At 31.0% G+C, this 23,540-nt stretch overlaps 2 protein-coding genes across 3 annotated transcripts in view; one reads left to right on the top strand and one right to left on the bottom strand.

Moving 5' to 3' along the window:
• The first annotated feature begins 2,360 nt into the window (after positions 1-2,360).
• Positions 2,361-23,540, top strand: part of LOC139513642 (chitin synthase chs-2-like) — an 88,775-nt gene continuing 67,595 nt past the window's right edge. Inside the window, exon 1 of one of the 2 annotated variants that reach the window (XM_071302312.1) lies at positions 2,361-2,590. The gene's annotated coding sequence lies outside the window, so the exon portion shown is untranslated. Of the gene's footprint in view, positions 2,612-23,540 lie in introns of both variants that reach the window. The other variant, XM_071302313.1, reaches the window with a different exon arrangement.
• LOC139513645 (uncharacterized) overlaps positions 21,364-23,540 on the bottom strand; it is a 250,764-nt gene continuing 248,587 nt past the window's right edge. The window contains exon 10 of the transcript XR_011662490.1: positions 21,364-21,581. The gene's annotated coding sequence lies outside the window, so the exon portion shown is untranslated. The remainder of the gene's footprint in view (positions 21,582-23,540) is intronic.

Below are 23,540 nucleotides of genomic sequence, written 5' to 3' on the forward strand. Positions count from 1 at the left end.
CTGAATATTCTCCGTGGGTATTCAATGGTAATTTAACAGGGATACTTGATGGAATGATGTACACCAATTTTAATTGTTACACAACAATATGTGCAATATACAATTAATTAGAGTGAAGAAAAACAAGATAAATGAATTAGGTATTGAGAATTCACTTAGAAACTTAGATCTGTTCATTGCGTCTTTTTGTGTCGGGATGTATGAATACCTGGCCACGTCCACTTGTATTTTTGTCCATCTGATGAGTTCAGCCTTTTCAACTGATTTTTATAGTTCGTTCTTATGTTGTACTGTTATACCACTGTCCCAGGTTAGGGGGAGGGTTGGGATCCCGCTAACATGTTAAACTCCGCCACATTATTTATGTATGTACCCGTCCCAAGTCAGGAGCCTGTAATTCAGTGATTGTCGTTTGTTTATGTGTTACATATTTGTTTTTCGTTCATTTTTTTACATAAATAAGGCCGTTAGTTTTCTCGTTTGAATTGTTTTACATTGTCTTATCGGGGCTAATTATAGCTGACTATGCGGTATGGGCTTTGCTCATTGTTGACGGCCGTACGGTGACCTATAGTTGTTAATGTCTGTGTTATTTTGGTCTTTTGTGGATAGTTGTCTCATTGGCAATCATACCACATCTTCTTTTTTATATTAACATATAATCTGACGACAATTACAAAACAGGAAAGCCTGGTTTAATACAGCTGTGTTCTATGTTTGGAACTTTAACCATAATGGAGAACTGAATCTCCCATCGCTGTATTGGATACCTAAACTGCATGAGTGTCCTTACAAACAATGGTATATTGGAGGGCATTCTTAGTGCTCCAAGAAACCTCTTTCTGAATTATTAACATCAATTAAATCAGCAATCAAAGCCGGGCTTCAAAGTTATTGCAAAACTACATATTCTAGTGGGGGCGTGAATCAGATGTGGATACTTGCAAAGATCGTTTAGAGTACATATAATCTTATACTCTTTCATCTTGCAAGAGTATTGACAAATCTGACTTTTCTGCCTTTTACATAAGTATACCCAATTCCTAACTAAAACACAAATTGAAACAGTTGGTATTGCTTTTTTCCATAGAAAAGAATGACCAACATCGGTTGTTTTCTTTAATGACAACATATTTGTTACGTTTGCAGATCGTGTTTTTTAAACAGACAATCGGCATTCTAATGGGGACCAACTGTGCATCTCTTCTTGTAGACTTCCTTCTGTCTTATCAGGCTGACTTTATATAGGAATTTCTTAGGAAGAACGACAAGAAGTTAATAGTATATTTTAACTTTTCTTTTAGCTATATAGATGATGTTTCTCTCACTTATTAAGTTATTATTCAACACATGGTGTCTCTTTTGAACGAAGTTATCATATCGAACTTGAGATAAAGGATAATACAGATACAAGTAAGTCTGCCACATATATTGACTTACATCAATAAATTGACAATAAGGGTCGGTTTAAAAACAAACTTAACGATAAAAGAATTGATTTCATCTTTCCATTTCTATGTAGCAACATTCCAGCAGCGCCTTCATACGAAATACAAATCTCCCAATTAACATGATATAACCGCTTGTATTTCCTATCATGATTTTCATAATATAGGGTTGCTGCACGCAAGGACGCAATTAAACCTAGAGTTCCTAATAGTGAAGTTGAAATCCTCCTTGGACATGTTTGACCGTATATTAAACGTAATAGAATATCCGTTTCACAGATGATAGCGGATATGTTGCTAGTGTCGTCAATACAATCCGTCCCCTTTTCACGAACGTGACTGACCGAATAAGACTTGTTACTGGGTGCCATCCAACTTGAGTAACGACATGTCACAGGATCTGCATACAATTTCGGAGCACCTAAGATCACCCCAGGTTTTGGTGAAGTTCATCTTGCTCAGGTACTAGTTTTTCTATGTTGTGTTTTGTGTGCTATTGTTTGTCAGTTTGTCGTTTTCTGTTTTAGCGTTGACAATTTTATTTTTGATTTATTAGTTTGAATGTTACTCTGGTATATTTCGCCTGTATTTCAGTAATCCCATGAAATCATTTAAATATCTTCTTAATTCACAGTTGTGTGGAAACGACAGGAATATATCCTTTAAATTCTGTGCGCTTATGTACTTGCTATTCTAACAAACAAATTCCGATTTTTCCAAATGCTAATAAATTGCATTTATATAACTCGTGGTTTCAAGTTAAATTATTGAGCTAAATAGATATTGTTTAATTATTCGACATTTTTGAAATCAATTGAATAATCTTGAGTTTTAAACTTATGGAGATTAACTATCGATTTATTTTTGTTGAAATTTTGTAGGGTTATAATTGTCATAAAATACAATGTATACGAACAATAGTAGCAATATATAATGCAAAGACAAAGATGTTTTCATCAAGTGTAGAAAAACCTTTAATATGATACTTATTAGCTTTAAATGTAGCTTGAATGATAGTTAACGTAGTATGAAGCATTTATAAAGACACAAAGGTCTGAGAAATTAACTTCCTTCTTATGCAGCTATCGAGCCTAGTAGCAGTAAAACGGCAAATGTGTGGACTTAATCACACTTGATTGCAGGTAAAATAGACATTTTTGATAGTAGGTCAATTCTTAATAGTTTGTGATAAATATTACATCTGGAAAGAGTTTACCGAAAATTACTTTTTTGTCAGTTCAAAACAGATAGATTTATTGACAGTCAAATCCACTCACGACAGTTGTTATTTTATGAATTAGTTTGATTAGGGTAATAAATTTTATGAGATTTGTTTAGAAAATTATAATACGCATAATTGTTAAAACTAATACTTCTTTTATGCATGTTCGCCTTTTTTCGTGACATCAAAAGTTGATAGTTAGAGGAAAACAAGAATATTTGACGACGTCAATTTTAAATTTGACCAAAAAAGAAATAGAATTAGACGAACCAAACCTTTGTTATACAAACACACAATCAAACTGTTTGGAAAAGGATAAATTGTGTCCGAATTACAGAATTGATAATTACATATTCAAATTCCGCGGTTAGTGTTTAACTAGTGTAATAGTCAAAACATTCAAACAATCACTTATTTGTAAAGAATCGACCTGTAAGAATTTAAAATTCTCATTATAACATTAATATAAATAGGCTATGCATAAAAGCAGACAAATTGTTGCTGATTAAATGTTCTGCGAACAATCACATCAGTTACTCTTTTATATAATCTTAAGACATCATTGTAGGAAACAAACAAAAATAAAAGAGCATTATGAACTGAGTGTGTCCAAAAATGAAATATTAATCTATCTTTGATTTCAAATTATTTTTTTATTTTGTATTCATCTCGTGTTATATTTTAGTTTTGATTTTGTATATGTTGAGACATGTTTGCTTAGAGATTGTATAAGTATTTATTGTATTAGTATTTCCGTTGAATATTTCAATATATAACGAACATTGACTTATGGTTTGATATACTTTGAGTTCATTTAAATGCATACAAAAAGGCAGTAATTCAAATCGGCAAAAAATGTCACGACAAATCAAAAATCAAGGTTCGCATCAATCAAAACACTTCCAAGGATAAAGAGTAATATAATAATAATTTCAAAATATTTAAATGCTGGTTTCATTATTTTGTTCGTGCGTATTTGTTGTTGGGGGTCTTTACGGTTGAAAGAACAATTTATAAAATAATAAAGTAGCATTATGGGCTTGTATGCTGTGTTTTTTAAATGCGCAATGAACCAACCACACAAAAAAAAACCTCATTTTTCCGTTATCTTTGAAATGCGCAGTATCATAAGTTGCATAAAATCTAACCTTAATTTGCAAACCTGAACATGTCCTGATGACAAATATATTAAATTGACCAAAATCTCCAAAAAATAATAATATGATAACATGTTCAGGAATACGTCAACATGTTGTTAGATAGTATACAAAACATGATACTTGTCTTTATAAAGATTTAAATACGTTTAACAAACGTGCCTAATGTGAAATCAATTTCCAAGATCATGGCCCTACCCCTTACAAAATGTCTCATTTGTCCAAATATAAATGGATCTCTCGTGTTTAATTGTTTGTGTAAGAATCTAGAACTAAAACAAATAAACTGTATAAGTAGGTTTTTTTTTAGCTACAAACTCTTCAGAGAATGATCAATAAAATTTAGTTAAGTTGTTACACCATTGATCATCACTCTAAAATACCTATGTGTTAGGGCTTATTGCTTTTAATTTGTTTTCATAAATATAAAAATTAAGAAGATGAGGCATGATTGTCAATAAGATAACCCTCCACCAGAAACCAAATGGAATATAGGCAAACAGCTATCGCTTTCAACAAATAGCAAACCTCATATCGCATAGTAACCTTTATTGCACCGCAGGTACATTTTCACGTTGTAATTAGTTTAACACCACTACTAGTGAACCGTAGGGGTTAGTAAATTTCGTAGGGGTTTCATGACGTCACATGTACTGTTTATGGTGACGTCATCTCTTAATGTTGTTGTGTTTCATTGTTTATTTTTCAACCCAACGCAACAGAAAAAGTCTAGCTTGCGATAAATTAGTTATACGGTTAACCACTGACCCACTACGGATCTATAAAGGGTGGGTAAATTCTACAGGAGATTCGGCTTCGGCCTACCCCCATTTGGATTTTAATAACCCTCTATATATTCGTATGTGGTCAGAAGCGAACCATACAACTTTTAATAATAACAGACCCCGAAATTACAAGTCCTTATAATTTGTTTTCGTTTTGTGGTAATATTGATTTTATACTTTTTTCATATGAAATATCATGACATAAGAATAATATAAATTGGAATTTTTGCAGAGATTTAGTATAATTAGTCAAATTGATTATTCGTCGTGCTTTATCTTAACAGTTATAAATGTATTTTAAATCTTTAGTCAAATAAATATTATATTATCATAATGCTGTCATTATTGCAAATAAATAATTTCTATTTCTATTCAGCAATTTATTTGCAGTACACAATGCAATGCGAAAAAGTGTTTCAGTAGAAATCTTGTAAAACTCATGATGCTCTAAGGACTTATGATAATGATGACAATGTACTAGTGATAAGTCTAGTAAAGATATTCTTGAAAAGAGTTCATGCTTATTTGTGTTTTACAGTTAAAACAGTTCGAACCGGCAAATTAAAATAGACTCAGTTTGACGATTTTATTACCACAAACTATACTAACAACTTAAAAAACTCTCTATACATCTTCCTACCTTTTTATTTTTGATTTTATATTTTTCTTCCGTTCGGGTTAGTGATTTTCTTTCTCTATAATATTATTAGTGTGTTGTGTCTAGACAAGCGTCTATCCTTTTGTAGAACCCCCCGCAACCATCGTTTCTTGAATATGTCATTCTGTAAATGATAATAACAACCTTATTGGTTGGTGGTTTTTTTCGAATCAAATATTTGAATGGAATATTAAGAAATGTAGCACCTAGCTTTTCCTTTATTTTAATTATAAATTTCTATACAAACATACATGTACAAAATCAGTTATAAAAGCACATACATGGTTTTTTTTTTCTGGTCGGGTTGTTGTCTCTTTGGCACATTCCCCATTTCCATTCTCAATTTTATTCCTTTTGAACGGAGATATCACGTGAACTGTTAAAGCAGCTAAACAAATTTAATCTAAGTATGTCAATAGCAAAAAGGTAGCGATTACAATTTTTCAATACATAATGCCCATTGACTTTCTTTTAAATGCATTGTGTTTGTGTCAAACATAATGTCAGTAATTCATATTTGAAAATAAAGAAATTAAGAATTTAAAATTTAATTAAAAGTGAAATCTATACTTTTTCCCAAGTTTAATGTTTAAAGGAATACGAATAAATACCATAATTAGTTCGAATCTTATATATTCGACAAAGGCCAAGGTACGATAATGCCTGCTTTTGACCTCCCTATTTTCTCATTTTTCAAATTCTGTTTTTGGAAGCTACTTATTATGTTAAAGCATTCCTTAATGTTTGAAGTTTGTTTGGATTAACTTCAAAACCACAAATTTTTGCAACTGGGGAGGTTAGGAGTTAACTTTCTGTTATTGTTCCAATATTTTAATTATTATTCATTTTGCAGTTGATTTTACAACAAATTGTTATTTTTTTGGTGCCTGCGCCATCATGACCCAGGATTTTTTTTATTCCAATGTCATGAGAACTGTTTTAATTGTTTAAATCGTCATAAATTTTTTCTGGGTCACGTAGGCGCACGTTTTTAAATTTTAAGAAACAATGGCCAAAATCGTTATTTTTCCTTCTTTTGACGTTTTTGGTGCCCTTTTACCCCCTAACCTCACCCATTTTCTGAAACTAATAGTTTTGAAGTCCATCCAAACAAACTTCAAACTTAAGAGAATATTTAAGTGTGATAAGGAGCTTTTTAAAGCAAAATTAGAAAATGAGAAAATAGAGGGGCCAAAAACGGTTTGAATCCATTTACTTAAGATTTATTATTTTGTTAGTTGGGTCTCAATTATCATGGATTTAGTTGCTATAAAGAATGAGTGATACAAGTGTTCAACAACATTCGCATATCCCTAACTGCAATGTTTTAACTACAAAATGTATACCAAATAAGGTACCATTATCCCACAATGTACGACATTCGAACCAATAAAATCTTTACTCCACAGCGCTAAAAATGCATAAAATTTAAATGTGGTTGTAAATTTACCGATAAATACATAACATTCAACATTTCCAAACATTAAGTAAATAATACATTATACTGTTTTAAAATGTTTGTATTGTGAAGTGATTTTCAAAGATCATGGGACTACCTTTTTATGCTTTTATGAAATATAGGGCGATCTTGGGTGGTGAATTGTGTGTTAGTATCTAAAATTGAAACTGAAAAACCAAAATCAGTAAAAACTCTTTATCGAATTATTAATGAAAAGTAGTAAAACAAATCTTTATAACTGATCTTTTTAGCATCAATCATTAAGTACCTACATTTAATAGTTATTGTTTATACTTTTCCTTTGATATCAGTTCCATACTTTAGAATATATGACAAATTGATAAGGATTCCACATTGAAAATATAATCTTATTTGTTGCTTCATAACTCATGAGTTGTGTCGGAAGGCAAACACAAATTGTTTTTCTCTCTTTTAATTTACAGGCACCAAAGTTTATGAACATTTTATTTGAAATGCATGTGCATAGAATTAGGATGTACTCCAAAGTGAACTCCGTGTATATGACCTACAAATTAACAACACATTTCGACTTAATTTTTAATTCAACCTTTTGCCCAAATTTTACTATTTGACAATAGATTATTCTTAACAGTTATAAACTATTTTTCTATTTTTCGAGTTTCAACATATATTACATTATCAAACGCTGTTATAAATGATTGCATATAAAACATTTTAATAATCCAAGGTGAAGTTTTACCTATTATGATGCAATGTCATTAATGTGTCATGAATAGCAATTTGTTTGAATTACATAATGTTAGATAAAAAAGTGTATTCAATTCAAATATTGTCAAGACCTGGATGTCATATCGACTCACGATTAAGGTAATATTTTAAAACAAGTGACTTTGTCCCAGTGATGAATCAATATAACTATAATATTTATGCAGGTAAAGGCCGTTTGATGTCTCAAACAACAACCTTTAAAGTGAGCATTACATTCAGTTATCGGTAATCAAATCACTTGGCCTATATATTTATCCCTCAAACGACGAATTCGTAAAGCTACTCAAGTTTCAAATAATAGATATTGGAGTCTGAAGCGAGATCATAACTATTCTTATTCTTGATTTAAAAGTTTTATGATTGAACAACAGTTTTAAACACGCCGGACAGAAAATGTTGTAATTTATGAGGACGCATCTACAAGAAAAAAAATTACACTTTCTGAATCAGTTTTTTTTTTGTCTAGTCTATAATTATAATGATAAATGGTTTCTAGTATAATAAAGAAAACGTACAATCGTATGCATGATTCAACGTTATATCTCTTATTTTATTTCTTACACCGAATACTAGGTAAAAGTTTTGAGTAGGGTGTTAAATTCAGTTTTATTTGGTTTTTTTTTTTATCAACTTATCATAGCAAAGAGATAATATATTTACTGATCTGTGCCTCCGTCCTTTCTTCCGTTCTGTTCAAAATAAGAAAATTATATACACTATTCGTGTCTGAACCGGATTATAGATTATATAAGCGTGTACCGTGTAGCATAAATTTGAGAATTAGCTTGTAGTGTACTAAAAAGTAGAATAACAAAAATACCGAACTTCAACGACGACAATTCAAAACAAAAAGTCCGTAGTAAGATCGCAGAAAAGCTCAAATATATCAAACGATTGAATAAAAAATGTAATAATCCTGACAAATGAGAAATCAAAGTATGTGTACTGTAAAAGAAAAACACAAAAAAAAAACCTATCCTAATCTGCTAATATTGTATAAGTGTAAACATATTTTATGAATTAAATGCAGGTTAAGTAATGTAAACAAATTTGCATTTACATATTACAACATTTGTTTCTGGTGTTGAAATGAAATAGTCGATATTGCCGTGTAGCAGAAATCACCATTTCCACGTTTAAAGAGAATTATTTCGGATGTTATGAAAAACGTGGTATATTTTTTTTAGTAGTTTATCAAATTTTCTTACTGGCACAGGAGACCACTTGAAATTATGTTTAAAACTAAGTTTTCTTTGATGTGTTTGAGTTTTTCATTTTGCCATTTGCTTATAGACACTTTCAGTTTGGAATTATCTCCGAAGTTCGGCTTTGTTGTTACTTTACTAAAATATCTTTTTATACTTTTAGAACACACAAGTAACAATTAAAATATATTCTTTATTCATAGTTGTGAGGAAACGTCATGATACTATCCTTTAAAATTTTGTGCACTGATAAACTCGCTAATTAACAAAGAAATTATTAAAATTTTCAAAAATACAAATAAATTACATTTTAAACTTATGGTGTCAAGTTTACTTTACTAAGAAAAATAATATCTTTTAAATGTTTGAAATGTAGGAAAATGAATTCATTTATCTTGGGGTTTAAACTTAAAGAGATAAACTATTCGATTTGATTTTCTAGAAATTTTGTAGGGTAATAAAAAATTTTAAAAAAACCAATCGTCGCAATGAGTGTAAACAAATCTTTCACAGTATACGTTTCACCTTCACACATAGCTTGAACGACAGTTCAGGTATGGTAAACCCCTTAAAATACTAAGAAGGTCGGAAAAAAATAACTTACTTCTTGAGCACACAGCGAGCTTATTAGCAGCAAAACGGCAACTTGTGGACTATATCACACCAAACGGCAGGTAAAATAGACATTTTGAAAGTATGTTAATTCTAAAGAGTTTGTGATAATTATTGCATCTGGCAAGAGTCTAATGAAAATTATTTGGTTTTTTTTAATTTAAAGTTAGACCCACTCAAATATGGCAGTTGTGAATTTTATAACTTAGTTTGATTAGAGTAATCAATTTTGTAAAATTTGTTTCGAAATGAAAATTAAATATAATAATTGTTAAAACTAAAATTTGTGACATGCCTGTATATAAACCAACTAACTGCGCATTTAAACAATCTCAAATATTTATGAAATATGTAACATCATTCTCCGCTAAGGGTTCAATAAACCCTTAGCCTGGAAAGTCACATTATATACCATAGTCTGAAACCTAGACTACAACTTTATTTATTGTTTACCGCTGTCTTATGCATCTAGTTGTTAAGGTATTTTAATATACAGTCATTATACAGTGTAGCTATACAGTTCAAGGTATATTGTTTTTACCTTAGTAGCAATATACCAACATCACCTGCATATGGGATATACATTTTACGACTCATTCGGTATGCAATAGCTTGAAGCTGCTACTCAGTGTCTGAGCAGAAAGTCGATAAACCAGGGGCATGGCAAAGAAAGTTTCGTCTTTTTTCTAAAATGTTCATAGGGATATACCAAGATCTTGTTGTTAAATATTCCGTATGAACTTCACATATAATACACGGTGGTCTTGAAGTATAGAGTCTAGGTACTGATGTTGTTTATCATCTTAATAGCGTGGTATAGTATTCTTTCCTTTGTCTTTGTAAATTATTACTTTTACTGTTTAGTCAATTTTTGGCGACATATTCATTGGGCGTGACTCAGTACTTCTCTTTGTATTATTGTGCTATGGTAAAGTTTTATATTCTTGTCTTTGGTATTTGCTAAGGTGCTTTGTATATATGCCATTTTTTTCTATTTGTTAACCTGTTTGTTTGACTTATATTGATTTAGATTTTAACACAATTTGGACTGCTGTTCCCCACTTTTGGACATGTTTACCTATTATGTCTGTTTGTTTTGTTTACACATCGTCGACAATATAATGGAATTTTATGCGACTGTCATACAAATAAGAAGTTTAGCTAGCGATAAAATCATGTTTTATCCATCATTTTCTACAAAAACAAAAAGTATGTACCAAGTTAGGAATGTGATCGTTTTTATTCCTTCAGTTGATGTGTTCGAGTTTTTGATTTGCCATTTGACTACGGACTTTGCACATGAATATTCGTGGGAGTTCAATATTTCTTTATATTTTATAACGGTTTGTCTCGGCCTTTATTTATTCTGTCGTTACGGTATTTTATTACATTAACCTTGTAGTGTTGCTATTCGTACTTAAGTACAAGTATCTGTATAATGTATTTACTTTATGAAATACTTATTTTTACGAGATACTTTTTGCAATAAAGTTCTTACCTTATATCTGCATAGTTTGTATGCAAGTTATTATTTTACCATCAGCAATGCTTAAACAAACCTGATATTTGTCCGCATACTTGAATGGTTTAGTGAATACTGCAAATTATTGCTATTTTTTATATATATAAATGTGAATAATGCGGCTGAATGAGTATCGCAATAGCATGAACTCACATTCGGATAACTGAAATATAGACCTGTATGCACCTTTTGTTTCAAAATCACAATGATGAAACTCGGACTTTTGTCCATTCTTGAAAAATAAAAATGATAAATGCACGCGATCATTTATGAATTTCAAGTATTATTTACTAGTGTAAAAATTCTTTATAACAAAAATTTCAATCATTATTTTTTTTGTGCGGTGTGCGAATAGCGCAACTTTAAATTAGACACGTACCATATACTCATGTTTTATCATAAACGAGCCTCTAACATTTTAATACTGCTAAATATTTAAAGACTATGTAATAAAGCAATGTTCGTTATAATGACGCTAACCTGGGGTCACACAATCACGATTTTTACAGCTCGCCTTGACAGGACCTTTCCCGATTAAAATTTGTCTGATGAAGATCCTATGAATCAAACTTTAATTGAAATGTTATTCCAATTTTCAATCCGATTCTTGTCCAATTAGCATGGTTAAAAACGACCGAACATGTCCCGACAGCGTCCCTATTCAATCGAATATGATCTGTTAAAGATCAGACAGTGACAAGATAGTGACCGACACTGAGTGAAGATACCAACCCAACAATGTTAGATTGATAAATTCGCGGAAGCAATTTTTTGTTCTTCTCTAGCGGGGATTCGAAATCATGCTTCTGGGATATCGTGACCCCAAATCGCATTGCACTATGCCCGAAGCGCTACACCACTCGAACACCGAGGAGCTACAAAACTAAAGTTTTCGTTGACCGGGTGTTACCTTTCCTGTCAGTTTTTATCTAGCGTCGTAACACAGGACATGATATATAAGGCATGTAGATGGAATGTTTACAGATCATCTAAATTATCTATCGTGAAGGATCTTACAAATTAATGTAGAATGCAGTCACGGAAGTAATGATATTATAGGTAAGTCTGAACCAGCGACAACTCTACGACATATTTCATCCATCGGATCACCAGTGATGATGATACAAGGCTGAAAACACATTTTGTATATATAATCGATATAAATAACAGCTCATCAATGTTAGATCTTTCGCAATTTTTTTTTTTGTTCTTTCCTGGCCGGGATTCGAACTCATGCTTCTGAGATATCGTGGCACGAAATCGCCTAGCACTATGCCCGACGTGCAAGACCACTCGACCACCTAGGGTCTACAGAAATAAAGCTTTCGTTGGCTGGGTGTTACCTTTCCTCGTCAGATTTAATCTAACGTAACACAGTACATGATAATTAAGACATAAAGATTGAATGTTCACAGATCAGCTAAATTATCTATCGTAAAGGATTTTCAAATTAATGTAAGATGCAGTCACAGAATTAATTATGTCAGAAAATTAAAAAAAAATTATAGGAGAAACAAATGTATATACATATATATATATATGTCGTGTACAAGTTGCAATTTTGTACAGGTTATAACATGTACAAAAATATTGTACATGTTATAACTTGTATAATGTAAAAATACAAGTTATAACATGTACAAAAGTACCTCATACATCTTATAACCTGTACAAAATATTGCTTAAAAATGGTTTTAACTTGTACAAAATTTAAGATAAATCTTAATGAAGTAAAATATACTTTTAAATTCACCAATGCATAAAGAACAACAATAATAGGCCAGAACGTGTCTTTTTCTGTAGAGGACAATCATCACAAAGTTTCAGAAATATATATTTCATGACTTATGTTGGCAAAATTAGTTTTCATGTAATTGTATGTTTTATATAGTCCATCATGGCTTAAATAAGTGTTACACTATTTACTAAAAGCTTGCATTTCCTCAATGACAATTACATTAGATACTAGAAACTAAATTCTTCCAAAAATTTAAAGAACGATGCCTAATTATTTTAGGTATTACTCCTCCCTCTCGGTTTATAGACTAAAACAATCACACCTTCCTATATCTAACTAAAGACTAAAAAATGTCTATATGCTTACTCTGTAAAAGCAAGAGAGAGCTGAAATAGTTTTCATTGGACCACGCTTCATTATCAATATCTTTAGATCTACTCTTCAACATATGTAAATTTATAACTCAATTTTTTTTTATAAACTATAAGATCATTGCATGAGGCGAATGTCATTTTGATGTTTAAAATATACATCCTCTACTTTGAAAGCATGTATTTGTGTCCTTTGGATGTTGTCTGCTCCATGGGCTGGTTGTTGTCTTTTAGACGCATACCCCATTTCCTTTCCCAATTTTATTTGTAGACACATCAGTCCTGGCTATCCTCTTATGTCTTTTAGTGTCAACTAGAATAAAATTATTTTACTTTTACCTTCAAAGTGGACACTCACAATTATAATTCATCAAATAAAGATATGTCCAAAGATAGTCATAAGAGGATCATAAGACATGTCCTAAGATATATCTTTTGACAAGTCTTAGGAATGCTTCGTAATACCGACCCCTGGACATTAACTGTATCAAAAAAGGACAAAACACACTAACATGAAGGAATAAAAAAAAAGTTATGAAAATATTATTGAGGTCAATAACATCTGTTGTGATAATAGAAACATATCCTTATTTTCCGATTTTGTACAAGTTAAAACCATTTTTAAGCAATATTTTGTACAGGTTATAACATGTACGAGGTACTTTTGTACATGTTATAACTTGTATTTTCGCATTATACAAATTATAACATGTACAATATTTTTGTACATGTTATAACCTGTACAAAATCGCAACTTGTACACGACATATATATATATATAATATCATAATTTCCATAAGATATTTTATTTAAAACTGGGCATATATTCAGGAATCTAAAGTTCAGAACCTTAAATGTTACTACATGTATCACATATTTATACAAGATATGTAACAGATAATATGAGTATTTGTGTCGTACGCATACGGTGCTAATTGTATACTTATACTCGTATGGTCGGACCGTATGAGTATACACACAAACAGTCTAGTACGAGCTGGGCCATACAAGTATGTCGACAATATGGGTTAATTTAGGACAGCATGTATCAACATGTTTTAGAGTTTTACAAAACAATATTATTACAATATAGTCAATAAAGTGAACACTTTGACATTCAATAAATTGAAAATGGTAGTAGCAGCATGTCAAAAGTTTTGGGTTGAAAGATGTCGGTTACATGTGATAAGGGTTTTTTCTTGTCGTAATAATCTATATAACGCATAAACCATATCAGTAGAAGTTCACCTATGTTATTACCAATTAAATACACCCATTATAGACAGAATAGTCCTTTGTTTTTCTTTTATACTGTGAACTTGATAAAGATTGAAAGACTTTTTAACAAAATCCCTTCCCCTTTCAAAATGTCTCATTTGATCAAATATAAATGGATCTCTAATGCTGAATTGTGGGTAAGTATCTTCATAAATAAATGCCTGTACCAAGTCAGGAATGTGACAGTTTTGTCAATTTGTTTGATGTATTTTATCTTTTGATTTTTGCTATTTGATTAGAGACTTTCCGTTTTGAATTTTCCTCGGATTTCAGTATTTTTTTTATTTTACTTTTTATCTAGGATTGAAACTGAAAAACTGTATAAAGTAGGATAATTTGTTTACCATAAACTCTCCAGCGTATGATCAATCAAATCTAGTCCAAAAGTCCTTAATTTTCATCGATCATTATTTTAAAATACCTATATTTTAAAGCTTATTGCCTATACTCTACTTTGATAATTATGAAAATTAAGAAGATATGATATGCTTGTCAATGAGACAACTCTTCACCAGAAACAACATGATATGTAGATAAAAAGCAAAATTTAATATTTGTTTGCCTATGCCATAATTGAATCGGTTTTAATTTTTCAATACATAATTTACATTGATTTTCTTTTCAACATAAAGGACAGTAATAAATAATTGAAAATAAAGAAGTCAAGAATTTTAAATATTTAATTATCAGTGAACTCAATTCCTATTTCAAGGTTTAATGTTTGAAGGACAACGAATAAATACCATAATTAGTCCAAACACGCAAATGGTTGTTTGAATCCATAAAATTATGTTTCATCATTCCGTGTTCGGGTTTCAATTGTCGTGGATTAAGTTGGTTTAGAGAACGATTGTTTAAAGTGTTCTACAACGTACTAATGTCCTAAATAATTTTAATTTTGGATGTAAAGCGTCGTCTGATTGGCTTGCGGTGTTTTGTCTATCAGCTCATAGACATGGTTTTGTCATGACTGTAACCGTGATGAGCAAAATGTTTGCAAGATTTACTCCGGAATGGAATTTAGAATCAAATTAAAAGGAATGATTGTAATATTTTTCTCTCTATTCGAAATAACCTAAAAAATGTTGTGCATCCCATTTTTGATGTTATTTCTTCAAAGACAGAAAAATATTACAGTCATTCCTTAAGTGCAGTGGGTTTTTTTTACTGCGAAATTAATACCAACAAGAGTGCAATCATCTGTGTAAGCACGAAAATTGAACAGATACAGTTGTTACTGCATAGTACTAAAAATTGTATAAAATGCAAACTTTAGAAAAACAGAATTCTCCATACCAAACATTAAATGCAAATATTCTGAAATACGTCAGAATGTTGTTAAAAACTCTGAGACTATACATAACTGTACTACTATGAATTGAACAACGGTTGACAGACTTTTCTAAACAGATTCTAGTGTGAAGTGAATGTCATAGATCATGGCTGTATATCTTTTTAAATGTATCATTTGACTAAATATAGGCGGATTTCTGGTTGTAAATTGTGTGTTACTATCTTAGATTGAAATGATAAAAAGTATTTGTCGCTCAACAACTTTGTGTTGCGATCGAGAGCAAACCAGGGAAGTTTTCCAATCCTTTAATTTTAAGGAATGATTTGTGAAGACACCAAAGTGAATGCACATTTTATTTAAGATGAATGTGTATGGAATCAAAATATACTCAAGAATGTTTTTTCGTTTTTTTTATTTAAATATTTGTTATTAGTAAACAACATGCTTAAACATATTTTTAAATAGAAATTTTGCACAGATTTTCTATTGGAAAATTGTTTACTCATCGTCAATGCATCCTTTTCTGTACCCATTGTCTAAATAAAATTAATCAATGTGTGGTTCAGTTCTTCATTGGTTAAAATCCGATTATGACGTCGAATATTCTTGTTTTCCTCTGAATTTCCTATTGTGACGGCATGAAAAAGGCGACCATGCCTGATGACGTAACATAGAAAGAACCAATCTTTTTGCAGATCAGTCGCAAAGAAGCAATAAGTTTGCTCGGTATTGTTTGAACATCATTAGAGAAACAGATTCCACCACCAAAGATACTTTATTCTAATTGGCTAACTGCACATCACGTGTTATTCCTTAAGCAATTACATGACTCAATAAAAAGCGCACAGGTGAATTAAAAAAACCAATTATAAAATTCGTGTTTTCATGATCATAGCTAAAATATGTAATTATAAGTATTGAATGCTTCTTTTTGTAACTTCATAGGGTTGTAAAAGCGTTGACCGTGCGAGCATTTTTAGAACCTTTGTTAGTCTTGTATTATTTTTAATTTTAGTTTCTTGTGAATAATTTGGAGTTTAGTATGGCGTTCATTATCACTGAACTAGTATATATATTTATTTAGGGGCTAGCTGAAGGACGCCTCCGGGTGCGGGAATTCTCGTTGCATTGAAGACCTATTGGTGACTTTCTGCTGTTGTCTGTTCTATGGTCGGGTTGTTGTCTCTTTGAAACATTCCCCATTTCCATTCTCAGTTTTATGTAACACATCAACAAACGACAACCACTGAATTACAGGCTCCTGACTTGGGACAGGCACATACACATATAATGTGGCAGGTAAAAACATGTTAGCGGGGTCCCAACCCTCCCCCTTACCTGGGACAGTGGTATAACAAACTATAAAATCAGCAGAAAAGGCTTAACTCATCAGATGGAATTGAAAATATTATTGGTATGTCAAATTTCTTAAGGTTAATCAATTCTTATTATTTATAGTCAATCTTAGAGTAAGGGTACGTCTTCACAATCAAGCAGCTCTTATTCAGGCCAGACACTGCCCTTTGGCGGCATTTTGAAGAACAAACCAAAACCAGCTACACAGAAACATTTTGTATTTTTATGCGATTTACATGTATTATTATTGTCGCCTTTAATTTTTCCCTATATCTTGTTCATCCGTTTTATCCGGTACGCTTCCGTTAGGTGTCCGTCTTATGCGTCCGTCGGATGTACGTTCGACATCCGTTCTGTCCGGTACGGTTCCGTTTCTCGTACGTTGCATATTCGGTGTGTGTCCGTTTTGCATTCGTTACTCGTCCGTTTTATTTGGTCAGTACATCAACGGACTCCAAACGGATAACAATTTTGTCAACGGACAACTTTTATTTTCATCCGTTAGTCGTCTATTCGTGCTATCCGGTAAGGTGTGACCGAGGCTTAAAGCCTTTTATTGATATATGTGTAAAGAATTTCCCTTTAAGAAACTTTTTCTTATAAATCATCATACGAACATAAATATAAATAGGCTATGTATAAAGAACGAAAATGGTTTCTTATAAAATGTCATTTGATCAATCATATTAATTACTCTTTTACATTAGCTTGGGGAAATTGTACGAATTTCAAAGGTTTCTTTTAATCATTTGTATACAACAGTATAAATTTGTAAACAAAACAAAATAACAAGAGCATTATCTTTGAACTAATTGTGTTCAAAAATGAGAAATGAATCCATCTATGAATTCAAAATAATTTGTATTTTTTATTCATCTCATGTTATTTTTGGTTTTAATTTTTTACATGTTGAGACATGTTTGCTTAGTGGTTGTAAAAGTAGTTGGTCCTGATCCGGTTTCTTCAATCAAATACACCTGCCTATTTCAACCACGGGTATCAACTCGATGAAAAATACACATAGTTTATTAAATTGTATAACAACAAACAGCATAAATAATGATAGTCCGAGATTGCTTTGACGATTGATTGCCTATTTAGGGACTTCTTTAAGGCATGTGATGCCGGTAGAAACGCAATCAATAGAAAAAAAAATTGCAAATCCAGCGGACTTGGGGTTGTCCTTTTCAATCTCGAAATCGGTAAAAGTTCATTCAAAAATATCATAAAATCATATGTATACATATGCCATTTCATTCAATATTCATTTTTCTCCAGGAATATACATGTAACTGCTAGTAGACTGTTGTTATTTATGTATTATTGTCATTTTGTTTATTTTTTCTTTTGTTTCCTATTCTTACATCGGACTTCTCTTAAACTGAGTTTTACTGTTATGCGTTTGTTTTTTCTTCTTTGCCAAGGGCTAGAGGTATAGGGGAGGGTTGAGATCTAAAAACAATCACCTCGCATTTTTTCAAGCTACAGGTTGTGACAAAATGACACATTTTGTAGGGATTACACAGGGGAAAAACATCATTATGTAATTAGAACGTAAACTAAATGATAGATTTGTAAAATAGAATACGTTTTTTGAAAATGCACTGTACGTTTTATCCAGTTAAATTACAGAATAGAAAAATTGCAAGGTAGAATCCTTTAGAATTTGCACCATTTCAGAGTTACCTCCCCTTAAAATACCAACTTAAAAACATGAAAAATCAAACAAAAATAATGCACACCTGTAAAAATTTATAAGTTATAATGTTATAAATTTGTTCTTTTACATGAAAATTCAAATTATCTATATGCCTTCCCGCATCAGATTTTACTAATTTGATTGAAAATCTGGACCAAAAGATCTCTGTTTTTTTACAATCAAAGATGGCGAAAGCCACTCATTCCACCTTATTTTTTTCAGGACTACGTATAAATACCATAATTAGTTCGAACTTGTATATATTTGTTTGACTTCATTTACTTCTCATTCATTTTTTTTTGTTCTTGTGGTCTCAATAGTAGCGGATTTAGTTGGTATAAAGAATGATTGTTAAAGTGTCCCGCAAAATATTGCATTTATTTTTACTGCGAATTCAATACCCACTCGGGTACATTTAGCCCACAATGCACGAAATTCAAACAAATAAAAACTTTACACCACAGCACTAAAAATTGCAAAAAATTTAATTTTGTTGAAGATTTCACTATAACAATATATAATATTCCTCATCTCTAGACATTAATGTTATGGTAACATGTTAAAAATACATCATAATGTTTTAAAATGTGTGTACTATGAAGTGAATTTTCAAAGATCATGAGTAAATAGTTATCAAAGGTACCAGGATTATAATTTAGTACGCCAGACGCGCGTTTCGTCTACATAAGACTCATCAGTGACGCTCATATCAAAATATTTATAAAGCCAAATAAGTACAAAGTTGAAGAACATTGAGGATCCAAAATTCCAGTAATCTATGCCTGGGGTAAGAAAATCCTTAGTTTTCGAAAAATTCAAAGTTTTGTGAACAGGAAATTTATAAAAATGACCACATTATTGATATTCATGTCAACACCGAAGTGTTGACTACTGGGCTGGTGATACCCTCGGGGACGAAACGTCCACCAGCAGTGGCATCGACACAGTGGTGTAAATAGTTATCAAAGGTACCAGGATTATAATTTAGTACGCCAGACGCGCGTTTCGTCTACATAAAACTCATCAGTGACGCTCATATCAAAATATTTATAAAGCCAAATAAGTACAAAGTTGAAGAGCATTGAGGATCCAAAATTCCAAAAAGTTGTGCCAAATAGTAAACCACTTTATGAATGTCTCATTTGACTAAAATATTAGTGGATCTCTGGTGGTAAATTATGTACTAGTATCTGGGGAAACTAAATCAGTACGTGTTTTTCATCACAAACTCTTTATGAATGAAAGCTAGTGACAGATTCTCTATCACTGATTGATTGAGCATCAATCATTACTTGAAAGTACCTACATTTTATAGTTTTTGCTTATACTTTTCCTCCGAATAGTTCCCAAAGCAGTTCCTTTTTTTAGAATATAAAAAGCAAATTGATCATGAGTCCCCATTGAAAAAATATTTTTATTTGTTGTTTCAATACTCTGCGTTGCTCATGAAGGCAAAACATAGTTTTTTCGCTCCTTAAACTTGAAGGCATGGTTTGCTGAAGAAACCAACGTTAATTAACATTTATTTGAAATGAATGTGTATAGAATTAGAATACACTAAAGGGTACTACTTTTATAAAGGGATAAATATACAATACGCTTCGACTGAATTCTAAATCTGATATTTTGTGAAGATTTACTTTTTGACAATGGTTTTTTTATCGTATTTTATCTTAACAGTTATCAATTCATTTTTATTTTTTCGAGTACCAACATATTTTATATTATTAAAACGCTGTCATTAATGGTTGAAAATAAAACATTTTCAAAATCCAAGGTAAAATTAACCAATTTTAATGCAATGTAATTATTGTGTCATAAATAACAAAGAATTACCATAGCAAATTCCATTCAGCAATTTGTTTGAAGTACATACATAAAGTTTAAATAGTGCATTCAATTGAAATCTTGTCAAGGGCTGGATGTCCTATCAACTCATGATTAGGTTAATATTTACACAACAGCGACTGACAATGTCACAGTGATAAATCAGTAATTAACTATTCTGGTGATGAGTTCTTGCCGATCGCAGTCTCAAGGTAAAAACTGTTTGCAAACAAATCAAAATTAACAAAATTAAGTTTCGTTTTTATGGTGAATTATTTGGTTTTTTTCGCACGCTGTTCAAGAGTTGTCTTTCTTCAACGAAATATTGTTATTATAAATTGATATCCTTTTTTCTTTAAATGTATGATAACTTATATACATGTATACACACGACAATAGCGATAATCCTATCAAATTCAAAAGGGACTATTTCTTGATTTATTTATAAATTGCATTTATACCTGTATCTTTTTTTCTTCTGTTAATTAATAGTATAATTTTGAGATGACACAGAGGTTTGAGAGTATTATATTTGAAATGATAGTTTTCAAGATCATAAAATATAAATCTAAATAATTTTTAATTTGTACTCTGACATTTGTTTTAAGTTTTGATTTTGATTTTATTCATTTGAAGACATGTTTATTTAAGGAGGCTAGAGGGTATAAAAATTTCAGAAAAAAAATAAACATTTATTTTTCATTTCAAATTTTATTTGTTACCTTTTGTAGTTGTTACTTATTATATGGTACAAAAATCATTCAATACAAACAATTCGTGTTGGCCCCAGATGACTTTTAAAATGTATACATCATTGAAAAAGTTCCAAATTATCTCCCTTTGGTGGAAAAATGCCATTTTTTGGCTTTAAAATTGAAATGTCTTTTTTAACTCATCGGTGACCTATATTTTTTAATATAATTTCCATATAAGCTGTACCTAAACTAAATTATTGTAAAATTTGAGCGATTTCTGTAATAAATTTCTTTTTTTTTTCTTCGAAATTAACTTTATTTCTCCTATTACTTCAACAGAAAAAAAACACCTTTACAAAAATGTATGCTTCTTTCGAAGGTAGATTGTGAGCGCAAATGAACAGTGACCCCACTTTTTTATTTTATTTTTCTATTAACTATAAGATAAAGTTCATTTATAGAAAAATATAGAGAAATCCTATATAAATGATTTAGACCCGCGAACCTCCTTAATATAAAAGTGTTTATTAAATTTGTATTTCAGTTAAATATTTTGATCATTGATTTTTGGAGTTATATACATTGTGTTTATTCAAATGCATACATAAAAGCAAGAATTAATATACTGGGGGACATTAGAAACGCAACATTCATTTTGTTGATTTTTTAACCAATTCATGATTGGTCCTCATACTATTCGTGCTTACCATACTTTTAGGACTTCTTTCTGATTCGCAAAATCAAACTCTTTTCGTTTTCAATCTCCTCGGAGTTCGGTATTTTTTTTACTCTTACTTTTGGTCTGTGGTTATTAACCACAACGGATTATTGAAGTCGCACAAAATTTGAAACTCATATTTGATTTTTTTCTTCGGGTAACATTTTTTTCAATCCACAACCACACGTAAGTCAGTTAAAAAAATGTTGGATCTCATGAACATGTTGTAACTAGAACATTTGACGTCTAACTGTCCTTCCAAAGACAATACTGGCAGATGGGATTTGTTGATGACCATCAATGACCAGATCAATTTGTAGTGACACCACCACGTCAATAGAATTTGAACACGCAAGTCATTTGCGACACATAATTATGGACACAACTTCAACTTCTATTAAAAAAACCATAGAACACAGATTCATGTCATAACATTTTCTTAAAAACTGAAATGCCAAGGAACGATTGCAGAAACACATTAAAAGACATAAAGTTTCTACCGAATAATTGCCAAAACACACTGTAATAGAAGTCGAATACAAACCAGAACTCAAAACATGCCCCAAAAAATGATTGACCTTTCTGACAATCATTTGGCGTTAATTACAGGCAGTCATTGTCTACGACGGTGACACATTCTGTAGTGAGGATAAAACTTGGATTTCAGTGCATACCACATGATTTGAACGTTAAAATTAACATAATCAATTCAACATTCGATCTTCTAATTCTTTTATGTTCATATATTTGGTTAACAAAAATTCCATTTAAAAATTTGGAATCAAAAAGAAAAATATAGTTTTGCGTTTCGATTCGGTTATTTTGTTCGTGGTGCATTGGTCGTTTCTTGGGAATGACATAAAAACTTTGTATGAAAGCGTCAAACAAAATACAAACATCTTTAGTACTTACATGAAGTGTTTGTTTTACTGCAAAAGCAAGTACCTAAGAGATAACAACTTTTCATCAATCTAATAAATTTGAACTAACGGAAAATGACTGCGCAGTAACACAAATTGAACACCATTCACAACTTGGTAAAGCTAAATTTATCCTTATGATAATTTATTATATTTTTCATAATCAGACATAAGTTTTATGATAACATGCACAGGAATACGTCAAAAGGTTGTTAAAAACTATTCAAAACCATGATATTGAGCATGTAATAAAGATTCAAACGATTCGGGTGTGAAGTAAACATCAAATAGCATGGCCAAACCCATTTAAAATATCTCATTTGAACAAATATAGGTTGATCTCTGGTGCTATGTTGTATTTTTGGAACTAGAATTGTATTTTGTATTCGATAAAAATGTGTCGCGAATCACAGGTTTTAATAGGCGCTTTCTGGATAAGAGAGCCAACTAGCAGATAACTTAATGTTATCAAATGTGTAAATTGCATAGCTAGTTTCGAAAGGTAATTGACGATTTTCCATTGACTATTCTTCAGGCGTTAATATAACTATCGCAGACAAACAAAAACTGCAACCATTTTTGAAACCGGAAATTAATCCTTGTACCTTGCTATTCAAGTGTTAAGTGTTATCTTTCTTCAACAAATGATTTTATTTGTACCTTCGAATACATTTTAATCTGAAAACGTATGGTATTTATTATAATTTTTATGCACGCTTCATTGTTTTCTTCGGATAACAACAATGGTATAAACATTATAAAAATTTTATATTGACGATTTTCCATTGACTATTCTTCAGGCGTTGATATAACTATCGCAGACAAA

This window comes from Mytilus edulis, chromosome 2, assembly GCF_963676685.1.
Source record: "Mytilus edulis chromosome 2, xbMytEdul2.2, whole genome shotgun sequence".
In the NCBI taxonomy this organism is placed as follows: Eukaryota; Metazoa; Mollusca; class Bivalvia; order Mytilida; family Mytilidae; genus Mytilus; species Mytilus edulis.